The sequence below is a fragment of the Lissotriton vulgaris genome, chromosome 11, assembly GCF_964263255.1.
Source record: "Lissotriton vulgaris chromosome 11, aLisVul1.2, whole genome shotgun sequence".
NCBI lineage: Eukaryota > Metazoa > Chordata > Amphibia > Caudata > Salamandridae > Lissotriton > Lissotriton vulgaris.
In genome coordinates this window covers 380747694-380763812 of record NC_141699.1, presented here as the reverse complement: position 1 = coordinate 380763812, position 16119 = coordinate 380747694, and positions in this window count along the sequence as shown.

Below are 16119 nucleotides of genomic sequence, written 5' to 3'. Positions count from 1 at the left end.
GGGTGACCGGTAGAACCTGCTCAGGACATTTCCACATTGGCTTCAAATTCGTCCTCTGAAAATTTCGGATAAGGATATAATCATTGGGCTGGATGTTGTGGCCAGGTCCTTCAGGTTTCGTAAGTAAGGAGGTAAGGAGACTCGTACATGTTGGTGAATAGAACGCAGACTTTCCATTAACTTCCCAAGATAATCAATCAACACAGGATATTCAATCTCAGAAAATATTTTCAGGCACTGGACACCCCAAACATTTGCAGGATTCCCAAACACACCTCAAGTGTGGATAAACCAGTTCTAGAATGTGCTGTAATTCTAGTTCACTAAAGAGCTAATGGAAGAGCATCTGGCCATTGCAACCCTGTCATCTCGTGAATTTTTGCCAATTTCATTTTGAGTGTACCATTGTACTTCTCAACAAGGCCCGCTGACTGCGGGTGATTGGCAGCATGAAATCTATGTTTAATGTGCAAACCTTCACAAATTAACGTATTCACTTTCCCATTAGCCGTGTTATCTTTAGTACATATCACCACTAATGTTCCCTCAAATTTTTTTCCTCTGTGTGTGGTAGTGTAAGGTCTCTGTGCGCTGCAGCCCAGGCTATGTGCGCCCCCAACCAAACTACACATGTGGGTGCAGCGTCAAATATCACTCCAAATTTTTGCTTAAAAATGTGAAATGGCGGTGCATTTCCACACCTGTAGTGCCACATGAAGTGTCTAAAGGCAGGTGTTCAATTTAGATACACACGCCATGACATGAATTGGTTACACAGGCAAGTACACTTCGGGTTTAGAAAAGCATCAGACTCCAACAATGGTACCTTAAGATTTTACTAAAGGTCCTCAACTCGAGCACTGTTCATAGGGTGGGAAAATGTTGGGAGCCTATACAAGATCACATATATACAATACACATGGATATGGCATTAGATGAATCTGGATGTGGGTGGCTTGGAGAAGCCTTTAAACACACAAAGTGCAAGCACTGGGTCTAGCCTCACAATGACCCCGGCGCCTTTTCTTATTTTCCAGCTCCTGAAACTACTGAGCTTAAACACTGAGTTGCATAAAACCGTGTTCCAATACTGCCATGCGCATTGGCTTGCAATGCCAAAGGAGTGTATAGTAATCACAAGGTGACTGACCCAGCATCACCCAGCTTGTCAATGAGGTGCTTTACACAATGTTTGGTTAAAGTAAAAAAAAACCTTTCAAGCAATAATACAGTAAATTACCTTTGACACAATTCTGTCCCGTGTCCCTATCAGGAAAGTGTATTTGTTGTGCTTGATCCCATTAAAATAGACAAGGTTGAAACAGTATTTAACATTATTCCTGCACTGGTGAATCTTGCATTGCCTTTCTATATCTCAAATCTTGCTTGCCACAGCCCACTTTCTCCACCTGTGGCGCCAGCAGAACCCCACCAGGCACCGTCACCTCTTATGCTGCTGTCTGGCTGTTTTTGGCTGCCTCCAATGCCGCCTCATTGGAAACACGTCCCCCGGCTGGTAATTACGAGAACCCCTCAGGGTGATCCAGGCAGGCCCCTGTGTTATGACCGATCGCCTGTCTTGACCACAGCGCAGCCGGTTCTAGCCAGGGGCTCTTCAGCCCCCAAAGCACCCTGGCAAAAAGATTCCGCCCTCCACTGGGTCAGCCCTCCTTCACGCAGCCTCCACTTTGGAGTCTTCTCCTCAGGGGCCTACGCACCAGTGCCTTGATGCAGGCCTCACACAACTTTGTTTCAGCCTTTAGCCCCCTCTTTCGGCTCTCTGTCCTAACCCAGGGGGAGGGGGGGGCGGACTGAAGGATTCAGCATTGGACCGAAAAATGACAGTTTTGGGTCAAGGATGAAACACTTCTTGCCGACATCTTGCTGGCCATGCCTCCCCATGTGTATGCATTTCAATGCCAAAATGGGTGTTTCTACTTATGCCTTGTGCACACAAATGCATCAATAATGTTGCCTTCCACCTAATTTGTGTTTTGATTCTAAGGGGAAATGAAGGGGAACTTAGTCAAGACCTATGATTTAGTGACTTTGTAAATGTCATGAAAAAGAGTCCACCTCACAGTTTCTAGTGGTCGATAGTTTTCACGAACCGTGCAACGTACTTACAATAATACAGCGCTCTTGCTCACTCCGCTGCTGACCGGCTAAGTGTGCCCCTCGGCCACTCTTGCACCCCAATTAATGCCCCTTAGCTGTTTGCCTTGGTGGTTGTTAAACCGTGCATTTTACTGTGTTGATTTTGCTTGTGAGAAAATGTCACTCATATTACACTGAAACATATGAAAATGTCACACATAGCAATCTGAAGCCTTAACAGGTATGTACTCATGATCCTTAAAATGTCACTCATATTACACTGAAATATATGAAAATGTCCCACATGGCAATCAGAAGCCTTGGCAGCTATGTACTCATGATCCTTAAAATGTCACTCATATTACGCTGAAACATATGAAAATGTCACACATAGCAATCTGAACCCTTTACAGGTATGTACTCATGATCCTTAAAATGTCACTCATATTACACTGAAACATATGAAAATGTGCCACATGGCAATCTGAACCCTTTACAGGTATATACTCCTGATCCTTAAAATGTCACTCATATTACACTGAAACATATGAAAATGTCCCACATGGCAATCAGAAGACTTGGCAGCTTTGTACTCATGATCCTTAAAATGTCACTCATATTACGCTGAAACATATGAAAATGTCACACATAGCAATCTGAAGCCTTAACAGGTATTTACTCATGATCCTTAAAATGTCACTCATATTACACTGAAACATGAAAATGTCCCACATGGCAATCTGAAACCTTGGCAGCTATGAAGCACACTTCCTGTTTCACATTTGCTACATTCCTTTTGCTAATAGTAGGCAGCTGCGGGGTTGAATGTGGGCCTTTGTGCTAGTATTCTTTTTTATTGCAGCACACATGGAAAGGGGAGACCACTCGGTCACCCCGAACGTATGGCTGGGTGCCCCGATCCCCCGGGAAACCTTTGCGGGCGGGGGCGTGTCCCGGCCGGTATGCCCATAGCGGCTTGGTCGGAGCACGCCCCCGCCGCCTAAAAGGGTTGTCCTAACACCCGCCTGGAAGTCTGTGCACCTCTGGGCGGGATGGGGACGCTGCCCCGCCTTCCCGCTGCAAGATAAAAGGCGCGGGAATCCAGGCAAGCGACCTCTTGTTCCTGCGCTCTGAAGGCTGTACCACTAGTCGCTCGTGAGCCCTCAAGGGAACAAGCTGCAGTTTTTGAACGTGTAATCGTTGTTTTTTCTGTTTCAGTCGTCAAGGCGTAGCTGGAGCCCGAGTCACTACTGGAGAACAGGAAGAGATAAAACTGAACGCAGATATGCCTGGTAAGAAGAGTGGAAAGAGCTCCGAGATGGAACGAATGCTGCGCACACTGGTGAAGCAAGTGTCGGCGATGGACAGGAAGTTCGGTAAAGTAGACCAGCTGGGCCGCGGCTTAGCGGCCCTCCGGAAACAAGTGGAGGCCCAAGCAGGGCCCTCAGGGCGACCTAAGAGGATCGTGGGGCCTGCTTTGCCAAACATTACCCCAGGGGGGGATAAGGGAAAAAGAAGAAGGGGAAAGCGGGTCCTAGCGAGGCCCCAGTCCCGATGGAGGTCCCGCTGGTCCCAGTAGCACCAGCGTCCAGCCCGGTACCCACACCGGATGGGGGATTGCCAATCCCTGTGGTTATCACACCGCTGGATAACGACCAAATGCCTCCCGAACTAGCAATTCAGTTGGCGGCTGTGTTACCTTGGTTGAAGAAGGGAGCGGGGGGATCCGCTGCTGTGGACCCAGCCGAAGAAGATAGGCAGATTATCGAGCAGCTCAGGCAGACAAGGGGCGCTGGGGCAGCGAACGTGCCTTCTATTTCTCCGCAGGTGGAGAACCCGGCCGCGGTCGAAAATCGGAATAAGTCGACGGACACGACCGGAGGTACATCAGAAGCCGGTAAGAGATCGCTCCCAATAATGGGGGAGGGCGCTGTACCCTCAAGGCGGGAATGCTTGGCGCAACATGTTCCTATGGCAACGAAAGAGATGGTGTGGGCAAACAAATATATCAATATGTTTTCATTGTTGACAGACAATCGTGAGTTAGAATATGCCAAAACTCAGAAGTATTTATGGCACCCCAGTGTATGGAGGGCAAAGATGGCTGAATTCAGGGTGGAAGAGTCCATGATGAATTGGATCAGGGCTTTCTCTGTTTTCGTAGCGATTATGGGTGAGCGAACACCAGAACTGTTAGGAGGGCTTCCATGAGAAGTATGGAGGAGATGAATGGAAAGGGTATGATGTGGCATTTAGAAAAGCAAAAGAGTTTAATGAAACACTGACTTGGGATTGTTTGGATACTGTATCTTGGCATGCGCAGTTCCTGCCGGGCGCGGCGGGTGGATCAGGGTCGAGTGCAAACGGCTCCAGGGCCTTTCAGCAGAAACATCCACAGCCCTTTCGACCAACCTACGGGGGAGATACTCCGTCTAGATCGAGCGGGAATGGGAATAAGCGAGGAGTATGTTGGGGTTTTAACAAAGGAACGTGTAGCAGGCCGCAGGGAACATGCAGGTTCAGGCATGCCTGCGCCAGTTGTGGTAACACCTCCCACCCCGAAACGAGCTGCCGATCCAGAGGCAATAATACTGGAGGAAAAGGGGGTACCAAGCAGGATTGAGACGGTGCCTCGGAGGTCCAAACAATCGCCCGTGGATATTCTGGCTTTGACTCCCCGGCTGAACAAATACCCTGATCATGTGTCCGCTGGGATCCTGCGAGATGGCTTCTTGTATGGCTTCAGGATCCCGGCGGGTAATTTTCGGGGGGCCCCCTCATGCAAAAACCAACTGTCTGTTAAGCACAACCCAGCAGTGGCCGCCACTAAAATCGCAAAAGAGGTTCGCTTGGGGCGGGTTGCAGGACCGTTCGGTGAACCACCAACGGCCAATTTTGTGTGTTCCCCATTAGGGGTAGTTCCCAAGAAGGAGCCGGGAGAATTCAGGCTCATTCATAATTTATCTGCACCAAGGGGGGCTTCCGTTAATGAGGCGATCGATGCAGACATTTGCAGTGTGAGGTATGCATCATTCGATGACGCAGTGGTAATGTTGAATCGCCTAGGCCCCGGTGCATTGTTAGCAAAATCGGATATTGAATCCGCATTTAGGTTGCTTCCGGTGCATCCCCAGGATCAGCACTTGTTGGGTTTTACATTTCAGGGTACTACATGGATATGTGCATGCCGATGGGTTGTTCAATTTCATGTGCCTATTTTGAAATGTTTAGCTCATTTTTGGAGTGGGTATTATCGAAGGCCTCAGGGCACCAACATGTGATGCATTATCTCGATGATTTCCTGTTTCTCGGCCCAGCGGGCTCTCGGGACTGTGCACGGGCATTGCAGGATTTCTGCGTGCTCATGCGGGGTTTCGGGGTACCGTTGGCGCCAGGAAAGACGGTGGGTCCAACTACCTCCCTGGAGTTTCTGGGTATCGAACTAGACTCCGTGGAGGGTTGCTTCCGCTTGCCGGTGGAGAAGATCTCCAAATTCAGGGCCACCTTGTTGCAATGTCTCCGGAACGACAAAGTGACACTGCACCAACTACAGCAAACAGTGGGTCAGCTTAACTTTGCAGTGAGGGTTATGCCGATGGCTTGCCCTTTCTCACGATCCATTGCCCAGGCCATGGTTGGCCTCAAGGAAGGGCACCATCGCACGAGACTGTCGGCAGAGGTTCGCCAGGACATGCTCATTTGGCTGGCATTCTTGGCGGATTTCAACGGCCGAGTAGTCTGGAGCAAAGCCCCGGCCTCGTCCGCAGAATTAGGTTTATGGACCGACTCTGCGGGCAGTGTGGGGTTTGGCGCGATCCTTGGTAACCGTTGGTCGGCCCAGAAATGGCCAGCATGGTGGGAAACAAGTGGCCTGACGAGCAACATTGGTTTTCTAGAGCTATTCCCCATCTGGGTAGCGATGTCGGCCTGGCCAGAAGACTTCCGAAACCGCTCGGTGCTATTTTGGTCTGATAACATGACTGTGGTTGAGTGCATTAACCAGCAGGCAGCACGCTGCAAGTGGATATTGCGATTGTTGAAAGAAATTGTGTTGAAATGCTTGAGACTAAATGTAAAATTCAGGGCAAAACATGTGCCGGGAGTACTGAATAATGCAGCTGATGCACTCTCTCGTTTCAAAATGCAGGCTTTCAGGGATTGTTTACCCTCAGCGGAGCTAGTGGCAGTGCCATTTCCTGAAGCATTATGGCAAATCGGTGCCCCGGACTACAAAACCTCGTGGCAGCCAGTTTAGTGCCCAGGACAAGGAAAGTTTATGAAGGGGCGTTCCACTCGTACTGCGCCTTTTTGGGCCCTGCATGGGAGCATAGATGGGGTCAGGAGGGGTCCTTTACCCAATTTTTAGTGGCACTTCATGAGGAGGGCCGGTCGGTGGCAACCGCCAGTCGGTATAAGGCCGCCATATCGTATATGGCTCAGCTACAAGGGATCAGGGACCCGACGGACTCCTTTATAGTCAGAAAGGCGCTGCGGGGCTGGCAGCGCCTAGAGGGTCGCAAAAAAGATACCAGGCATCCGATAGGATTTGACAGATTGACCTCCTTGTTGGCTAAACTGGAGGAGACATACTCCTCACCTAGTGAGGTCGTCCTATTCCGGGCAGCATTTGCGTTGGCATTCTATGGGGCCCTGCGGGTAGGCAAACTAGTGGCTGCCAACAAAAGGGATACTGAAGGGGGTCTGCACAGGGACCACACGCAAGTGAGGGGGGATTCCCTGCTAATCACGATAGCCAGGTCAAAGACAGACCAGGAGGCCCAGGGGAATAGCATTGTGTAGCAGCACGCTCCAGGTAGTCCCTGTTGTCCAGTGAGGCATGTTGAGGCCTACCTAAAACAAAGGTTGACGACGTGGGGGGGGGGGGCCTTGCTGCGACATGCTGACGGCACCCCGTTAACAAAGTTTCAGTTCCAGAGGGTGCTGGCAATCACGATTGCAGCTGCGGGCTTGAACCCGAGTGATTTTGGGACTCATTCATTCAGGATAGGGGCCGCTACAGTAGCAACGGCTGGGGGTCTGCAGGCAGACAATGTTAAACAATTAGGCTGCTGGTCTTCGAATTGTTTCAAGCGGTACGTGCGGCTGTAGAAGTGCAGTCACGCTTGTTGTCTTTTGTTTGGATTACAGTTTCACGAGCCTGTGACGCAGGGCGGAAATTAGGACCGGCCCAGTATCAGCTAACCACCACTTCAGGAACAAGGAATGAAAGACGAGTGGTCTGGGTCGTGGGCCACTCATACGTGAGGCGTGCCTCGGACATATTCAAGACAGGTGATGCGATCCACACATCTGAGGAATATGGTTTCAGGGTGTCCTTCCATGGGAAGGGCGGCCTGTGTATTGACCGACTGCAAAGTTTTGTGAATGAATTGGTAGGGCGGCAAAGGTCACGGCCATCTGTAGTCATAGTGCACATTGGGGGCAATGACTTGGTAAGGTTGGGCAGACGAGCTTTAATCGAGCACATACTTTCTGCCGTTAGTTGGTTAGCAAAGACGCTCCCGGGGTGTACAATAGCTTGGTCACACATGATTCCGAGGAAGGTATGGAGGGATGTATGACGCTACATCGCGATCAGCTAGATCGCACGCTCTAACATCGCGTATTTTACATCGCCTCCTCCATTACATCGCGTTCCAAGACAACGCATCCCTTTGCAATGCGATTGCATTGCTTGTCATTGGCCCGAACCTTACCCCGCAGTACATTACGTCACAGGTCAAAACAACGCTTTTTTTGTCTTTGCCGCGTGAACCCGCCTCTATCTATTTTCAAGGAATTACAGGCTTTACACCATGGCCAGACAAGGGTGGTGGAATGTTTGTCGAATATATCGGCATACCGGCAGCATGAGCATTTTTAACTGTAGGCCCCATAATGTCCTGGATGCTGACGTAGCCAAAGACCCATTACATCCAACATAAATTCTGCGACGTAATCCCCTTTCTGAGGCATCACAGGTCCTCTCACAGCGCCCTTCAAAAATTCACATCTGCGATATATATAGAGGTGAAAGGTGGCTTCTTTTGCCAGATTCTTGAATGCACAGAGCAAAACGGAAAAATGATTAAATGCACCGGTAAATGCACCGGACTCCGGTGCTGTCTTCATCACGCTTTAGACAACATCCTCCCCTAGCGCCTGGAGATTTTTACGCACTATACCTACTATAATGTGTATGGGCATTAGCTCGACTGCGTAAATTTAGTTGTGCCAGCTCTTGATTGGTGATTGCCAGCATATTAGTCCCTTATCTTTGCAGCTTAATTAGTTAAACGCATCTCCATGTACAAAGAATCTATTATAAAGAGGCAGGATAAAGAACCAGAGCCGCTTGTTAGTGCGCCTCTGCCTCCCGCCGCTGCTGACTAGAAGAGATGCTGCGGGAATGGAAGGATGAGGCTGGAACAGGCTCTGTGAAATAATACTAGATTGTCTCAGCCTAGAATGCATGCAGGAGATTCCTTGGCTTAAAGAAATTGTTATAACGAGTAGTAAGAGGGGAATGTTTTAGTACTCCGGAAACAACTGCAAATATCCCATCCAGCCACCCATCCAGCCTCCCACCCACCTACCCATCCACCCATCCAGCCACCCACCCACCCATCCATCCAGGCACCCACCCATCCATCCATCCAGGCACCCACCCATCCATCCACCCACCAACGCATGCATCCCCCCACCCACCCATCCCCCATACACCCATCCCCCCATCCAACCCACCCATCCATCCATCCACCCACCCATCCCCCATCCACCCATCCAGCCACCCACCCATCCATCCATCCATCATGCATCCACCCATCCCCCCATCCACCGACCCATCCCCCATCCACCCATCCATCCAGCCACCCACCCATGCATCCATCCATCCACCCATCCATCCATCATGCATCAATCCATCATGCATCCATCCATCCATCCATCCACCCGCCCATCAAGCAGCTATCCAACCATCCATCCAGCAAACTCTTCTGCTGCTAATCCTAAGCACGGATTTTTAGCTTGCCTGTTTTTAAGCCACGTTATACATTACATTGGCCATGCCCCTCTTGATAGATATAATACTACCTTGATATGTGGGGATGTCGCAGACCTTCGCCCAATTGTGCCCTCAAAAAATATATAATGAAAACACATTTCTGTTAATGTTCGTATTTGTGTATTAAATATGTGTTAATGATAACACATTTCTGTTAATGTTCGTATTTGTTTTAAAAAAATATATGATGGTAACACATTTCTGTTAATGTTCGTATTTGTTTATTAAATATGATGTGTTACTGGTAACCAATTTCTGTAAATGTTCGTATCTGCTCTTGATATGAGGCTCGAACCTTGTCTGACAGCGCGAAAGTCTGCTGTGCTATCCGTCAGACCACATCTTGTTGCAGTTATTGATGCTGTAATTGCAACATATATTATGTGATATGCAACGTTTTGGTAATTTTGCTGTGTGTGTTCCTGCTGCCGTTGGGAGACCAATTTTACTACTTGCGGAACCCGCTTCGCGGGTCACGCTGCGCTGTTGCTGCCACAGGAGCCAAGGAGTCACAGGAGCCAGCTGGGTGAGAGAGCGTGCGACAGGGCTGCGAGCGAAGGAACCGGGACTCGCTTTCCCAGGAGTCCCGGCAATCCTCCGGCCTATCATCTGGCCCGCTCTCCCTGACCGCCCCGCCCAGCTCACCTTTAAAAACCCCCGCCTCCTATTGACATTGGGGTCGTTTGCTTTGTGTGTTCCTGCTGCCGTTGGGAGACCAATTTTACTACTTGCGGAACCCGCTTCGCGGGTCCCGCTGCGCTGTTGCCGCCACCGGAGCCCAGGAGTCACAGGAGCCAGCTGGGTGAGAGAGCGTGCGACAGGGCTGCGAGCGAAGGAACCGGGACTCGCTTTCCCAGGAGTCCCGGCAATCCTCCAGCCTATCATCTGGCCCGCTCTCCCTGACCGCCCCGCCCAGCTTATTCCAGCCTTAGGCCCATATAAACCTTTGTAACCCGCTGCGCGGGAGCGCGCGGGAGCGCCCGGGGCGAAGTGGGCCAGAGCAGGCCGGGCTGGGCCCACTCTCTAAAACCCACTCCGTGGGCTTGTGTTACAGGTTAGTTAATGGCTACCCTACCTGATGGGGGGTCACCTGGGAAGAAGGGCAAACTTCGCAATGGGTCACTAGACAATTACTTTCCCAAGGTACTGTCCGAGGGGGAGAAGGAATTGATCATGGCTGAACGCAGGGCTGAGCGGAGGCGTTCAATCGAAAGCTTGAAAAACAGATCCTTTATTGACTCTGCGTCTGTATCCTTGTTCACCGAGGGGGACTTAATCGACCTTGGGAGGGAAACCGTTAGTCAAGAAGGCTTCCCACTTTTACTGCGTGACTGTACATCTTCGCCTGGTATGTCCCTTGATCCTATTGTGATTGACCCCCTACCCAGATCCCATGCCACTCTGCTGCTCCCCTGAAGCTTAAATCATTGAAATCCAAGCAACTAGTGGTTGCAGATACACGGTCCACCACCAAATAAAAAAAGGAGGAAATTAAGGGCGGGACAAGGCAAAGTTAAAATTTCCCATTTAGACTTTGGCAAAGGCCCTAAATTATCTTCACCGCATGTAAGGGCTACCTTGGAAGTTGCAACTACTGTAACACCCGAGGCATTACCAATGGTGGCTACTCCGCTTGTTGAGGTCCCCAATATAGCAGTTTTAGTTAACAGTCAGGGGCCCTCATTTACAAACTCATTGACTCCTCCTCCACCTGTAGGGGATTTCGAACTTTTACTGAGGTCTCTGTTGCTACCCGTGATTGAGAGTCTTAGGAAAGTCGAAAATAGATTGACCTTAGTAGAGGCTGCCTTAAATAGTATGGCCACGGCGACCAGGGCTCAGGGGAGTGGGGGAACACAACCAACACCTTGCACTGGGGTCTCGTCTAGCGAGACTGTAAAACCCCCAGTAGCTACCCCCTCTGCTCTACTCCAGCCGTCTAAACAGTCGTCTCAGCATCAGGGAAAGGCGGCGCCTGCTATACATAAAGAAAATCCTACAACGAACCCGATCATTTCTGTAGCTGGGACAGAAGGTGGCCCCCTAAAGGCCAATGACAAAGGCTCCCCCAGTAAACAGTAGCGAGAGACAGGGGGAAGGGGGACGCACCAGAGGTCCTTTTACTAGGGTACCTCAAGTGGAAATTCCACCTCAGGCGGTGCCCTATGTAGTAGTTATGACCGGGGTTCCTCCATTAGCAGACAATAAGAAGGAAGGTTATGGCCAATTGAAAAATAAAATAATTCATTGGTTGAGGACATTCAGGCCTATAGCCCCAAATGTGGATGGAGATATTGTACATGTTAGAAGGATCCCGTGGTTGGGTAACACTAGGAAAGATATTGACGGGGATCTAGTGGTGGTCAATTTTAGAGACCCCCGTGCAGTGGACTACATTTTAAACTGGCCATATGCAGGAGGAGGAAACTCTATTACACCTAGGCCCTTAACCTACTTTTACCCGAGGCCGGTTCCTTACCCCCCCAAACATAGGGAAGAGTCTTATGCCCTATGGCCCAAGCAGTTTGGTTACAATAGTACTCATCAGGTATTTGGCCAGCATCAGCTTTACCCTAATGGTCAGTCTGGTTGGTTTACGGTTCCACAGAGACATCACTTAAGCCACAATGGTGCAATGGAGCATCTTAGACCCTTCACCCCCTTAGATACTTTCAATAGGTTTTCGCAGCTTAGTGGCATGGAGGACTGCGATTGATGCTTACAGCCTATGGAGGAGGGAGGCGGTAGATATGGAGTGGATCCCCAGCAAGGAGGAATTATTTGTGACAATTCCCAGGAGGTAACCATAGATGACTCTAATGACATCCATTCGAATATGCCTCATTTTGATGCCCCGGGTATGTCTATTGTTGTTGATTGTTCTGAACCCGACAGGCAATTTTGTTGTGTGAGTAACAGCCACCAATCTAGAGGTGTGGGAATGGAGCCGGGGGGGGTGATCACGAAAGGGTACTCTCTAGTGCACAAGGGTTCTAGGGTAATAAACCTGATTTCCTGGAATGTAGCCGGGCTAAAAAGGAAGTTAGACATTCCTGAATGGCATGAATTCATCGAGAAGTTCGATGTCTGCCTATTTCAAGAAACTTGGTGCTTGATACCAATTGATAAATCTGGCTACACTACCTTCTTTTCCCCAGCGATAAGCAGAGGGAAAGGTAGACCAGCAGGAGGTCTTTTAGTCTGGATAAGAACTGACCTAGATTGGGACATGGCCTCTAATGACACCCAGTGTAATGATTTAATGCACCTTTCTTCCAGGGGTCATATCGGGGGGATTAGGCTTGAACTTTTTAATGTGTACGCTAGAGGGGCTGCGGGGGATAATACTTCGGCAACCATATTGAGCCTTGATTCTGCTCTAGCTAATTGCCCTCCCTCAGCCAGAATTATGGTGGGTGGCGATTTTAATTGCACGTTCGAACCTCTTCTTGGTGATGATCCACTAGGTACTGAGGAGGACGACTCCAGGTGGTCTATCCCCCCCTTGACGGTACCCCCCATCCGGAAATGGTCTGCTAGGGCAATCCAACTGAACGCCCTCACTAGGGAGCACAAATTAAGAGCCCTTAATGGCAGGACCCGGTCTGATATATTAGGTGCAATGACTTTTAACAGGCTATCGGCCCCGTCCAGAATTGATTATATTTTAATGAGTGTTAGTATGTGGATGGACCTTATTGATATGGAGGTGGTACCCACCCAGGATAGCGACCACAATCCGCTTTGCTGCAAGTTTAAATGGGGCAAAATTAAAGAGAAAGGGATGAGTGCACCGTTGAAACTAACCAAAGAGATCATCCCCTACGAAAACAATCGTAGATTGAAGTGGGACAAGGCTCAGCTAAACGCAGACCAACTAGAGACCATTAAATTTACCATCGAAGCCCTGTACAGGGACTTGGAAGTAATGGATCGGGTGGTTGCTAGCCCTCCGTGCCTTTCTTTACAACTAGATTCTGCATATAAAGGCACGATAGATCAAGTGAGTCTTTATTTCACCTCTAAAGGGAAAACCCCCAGATTAAATAGGACTCCCCCCATATCCAGCAACCCATGGTATTCAACGGACTGCAGGGGGAAGAGGAAAAGTTTGTCAGTTGCCTTGCTCTCAAGGAATCCTACTCTGGTTAGAGCGGCCAGGAGGGAGTACTTGAGAGCAATTGCTCTGGCAAAGCGCGAGTGGGAGGAGGAGCACTGGAGGGAAATAACAGACGCCGTCAGCAGGAGGGACTCGACGTTATTCTGGGATTTAATCAATAGAGCTAGGCAGGGTAAAACCCAGCCTTTAGCAACCCATATAACCAGCCTGCAATGGTTCAATCACTTTTCATCTCTGTATGGCGGCAGTGAAGATACATCTGGCCCTTTGGTTGCTTGTGGGGAGGGAAGGGAGCCTGACGGGGAGACGGAGTGCTTATTTATGGCCTCCGAAGTAGTGGCAGCAATTAAACATTTGACGCCCAAAAAGGCAGCTGGGCCGGATGGGATCCCTGGGGACCTCTTGATTGCTGAACCCCTAGCCTGGGCAAATTTAATAGCCACCATAATGAATTTGTTAGTAAAGGGACACCCCGTGCCAGATTCATGGAAGGGTGCCGAGGTGGTCACAGTGTACAAGAAGGGGGCAAGAGATGACCCTGCCAACTACAGACCGATTAGTCTGATAGACATAATCCAGAAAGTGGTTGGCAGGGTCATTATCGCCAGGGTGGGCGACTGGATGGAGGAGGAAGGCATTCTCTCTCATCTGCAGGCCGGATTTCGCCAGAGGGTGGGCACGATGGACCAGGTCTTTCGGCTGTTTGGGATCTATTGGAAGGCAGTTACCATCAAGAAGGGGAGCCTATATATGGCCTTCATCGATCTCAAGACGGCCTTCGACCTGGTCCCCCGTGCTAAACTGTGGGAGATCCTGAAAAGTTTGGGCTTTCCTGGCTCACTCTTAAGATTAATTGTAAGACTCCACGAGGGGACATACGCTAGGATCAGATGGGGTACACAGGGCCAACTGACAGATAGGGTACCTGTGAGGAGTGGAGTCCGTCAAGGGTGTGTCATGGCTCCGACTCTCTTCTCCTTGTTTGTGAATGGAGTGGTGGACCATCTGAGAGGAGAAGAGACGGATGCCCCAACCCTGGCGGGGGAAAAGATTCAGACCCTGCTCTTTGCTGATGATACCTTACTGATAGCTAAATCCCCGATAGGCCTGCACAAACTCCTGCAGCGTTTCTCCTCCTTTTGCACAGAGAGAGGCCTAACTATTAACACCACCAAAACCAAATTGATGGCCTTTTCACCCGCCAAAAATTTTAAAAACAATTTTCTGCTTAAAGGGACTCCCTTGGAGTTGGTCGAGGCATTCGACTATTTAGGGGTCCGGATAAATAGCCGAATGACCTGGAAGGACCACTTAGCGAAAATGCTATTGGGCCACAAAAGAGTGTCGGGGGTGATCTTACGAGAGCACCGGGCATCAATTAGTAAACCAGTGTCCCCGGTTATGGCCATCTACGATGGCCAGATACTCCCGGCTGCATTGTACGGCTCCGAATTATGGGGGTTCGACAATGTAAATGAGCTAACCTTAGCAGAAAATAAGTTTTTGAGAGATGTGGTGGCACTCCCTGTTTCTACCCCGCTTATCCCCTTGCGGTTAGACCTTGGTAGACGTGCCCTAAAGGATATAGTGAGGCTGCGACCATTGCTTTTTTGGGTCCGCCTGAGAAGGACTAAGGAGTTGGCCAAATATGCTGAAGTACTGGACGAGCTAATTTTACTCGACTCTGGGTGTAAAATTGGCTGGTTGAAAAATTTGAGGCTATTGGTCTCCCAATTGGGTTTGAGAGATATTTGGGAGTCTCAAGCGCCCCCGCCCAAAATGGTGATCAAGAAATTATATTGGGATTGGGTTCAGGCTGAAGCATCACGTGGTATAACAGGGGGTTCACTTACAGAGTCTTTTCTGGAGTGTAAGTGTGTAAGGAAACTTGAACCCTTCCTTGACTTGGTAACTAAGCCTCTAGACAGGGCCCTCTTTTTAAAATTAAGGTACGGTACCCTCCCGGTACGCGAATTTACTTCAAAATGGTCCAACCAGGGCGGCCCCTTGCGATCTTGTCCTGGCTGTGCGGCCCCTAAAGAGTCCGTGGCCCATCTTCTTTTTGCCTGCCCCGCGTATAAAGTGGCGCGGAAAAACTGGTTGAAACCAGTATGTAAAGGTTTGGGGATGAGGTGCCATCGCTCGGCCTTACGAGTGATTACATCGGATCTATCATCTACCCCATTGATATGCGGGGTGGCAAAGTTTTTAGGTAGTGCCTGGATTATTAGATCAAGATCTCTGGGAATGATTGCAAGGCCTCTACCTACCCAGAGTGGAGTTGTTTGAAGCTGCTAATTCTGAGTGCCTGGAGTATTTTTTTTTTTTTTGTCCGTGGTTTTATCAATTATGTCAGTGCTCAGTCGTATTTTAAGTATGGTCAACCCTTGTTGTTGCTAGTATAACTTGATGGAATGTATTTTAAAATGTATATTGTTGTCTTTTATGGTGATCAATTTACCGAATAAAGATTTATACTGTACTGTAATTAACAAATATATATATATATATATGTAAATGTTAGCATTTATTAAATATGATGTGTTAGTGATGCTTGTTTATCTTCCGATGTGTTATGCATCATAATAAACACAATTCTCCGTATTAAATATGTGTTAATGATAACACCTTTTCGTATTTGTTTATTAAATATGATGTGTTACTGGCATCGTAATAAACCCAATTCAGCTTCAATACGCCAATTCTCCATATTAATGAACAAATATATATATATATTTAAATGTTTGTTGTATCGTAATTATCCCAATTCAGCTTGAATACCATGTAATTTGGTACGATGTAATTGCTTGTGCTGCACAATTCTCCCTCAATACGATGT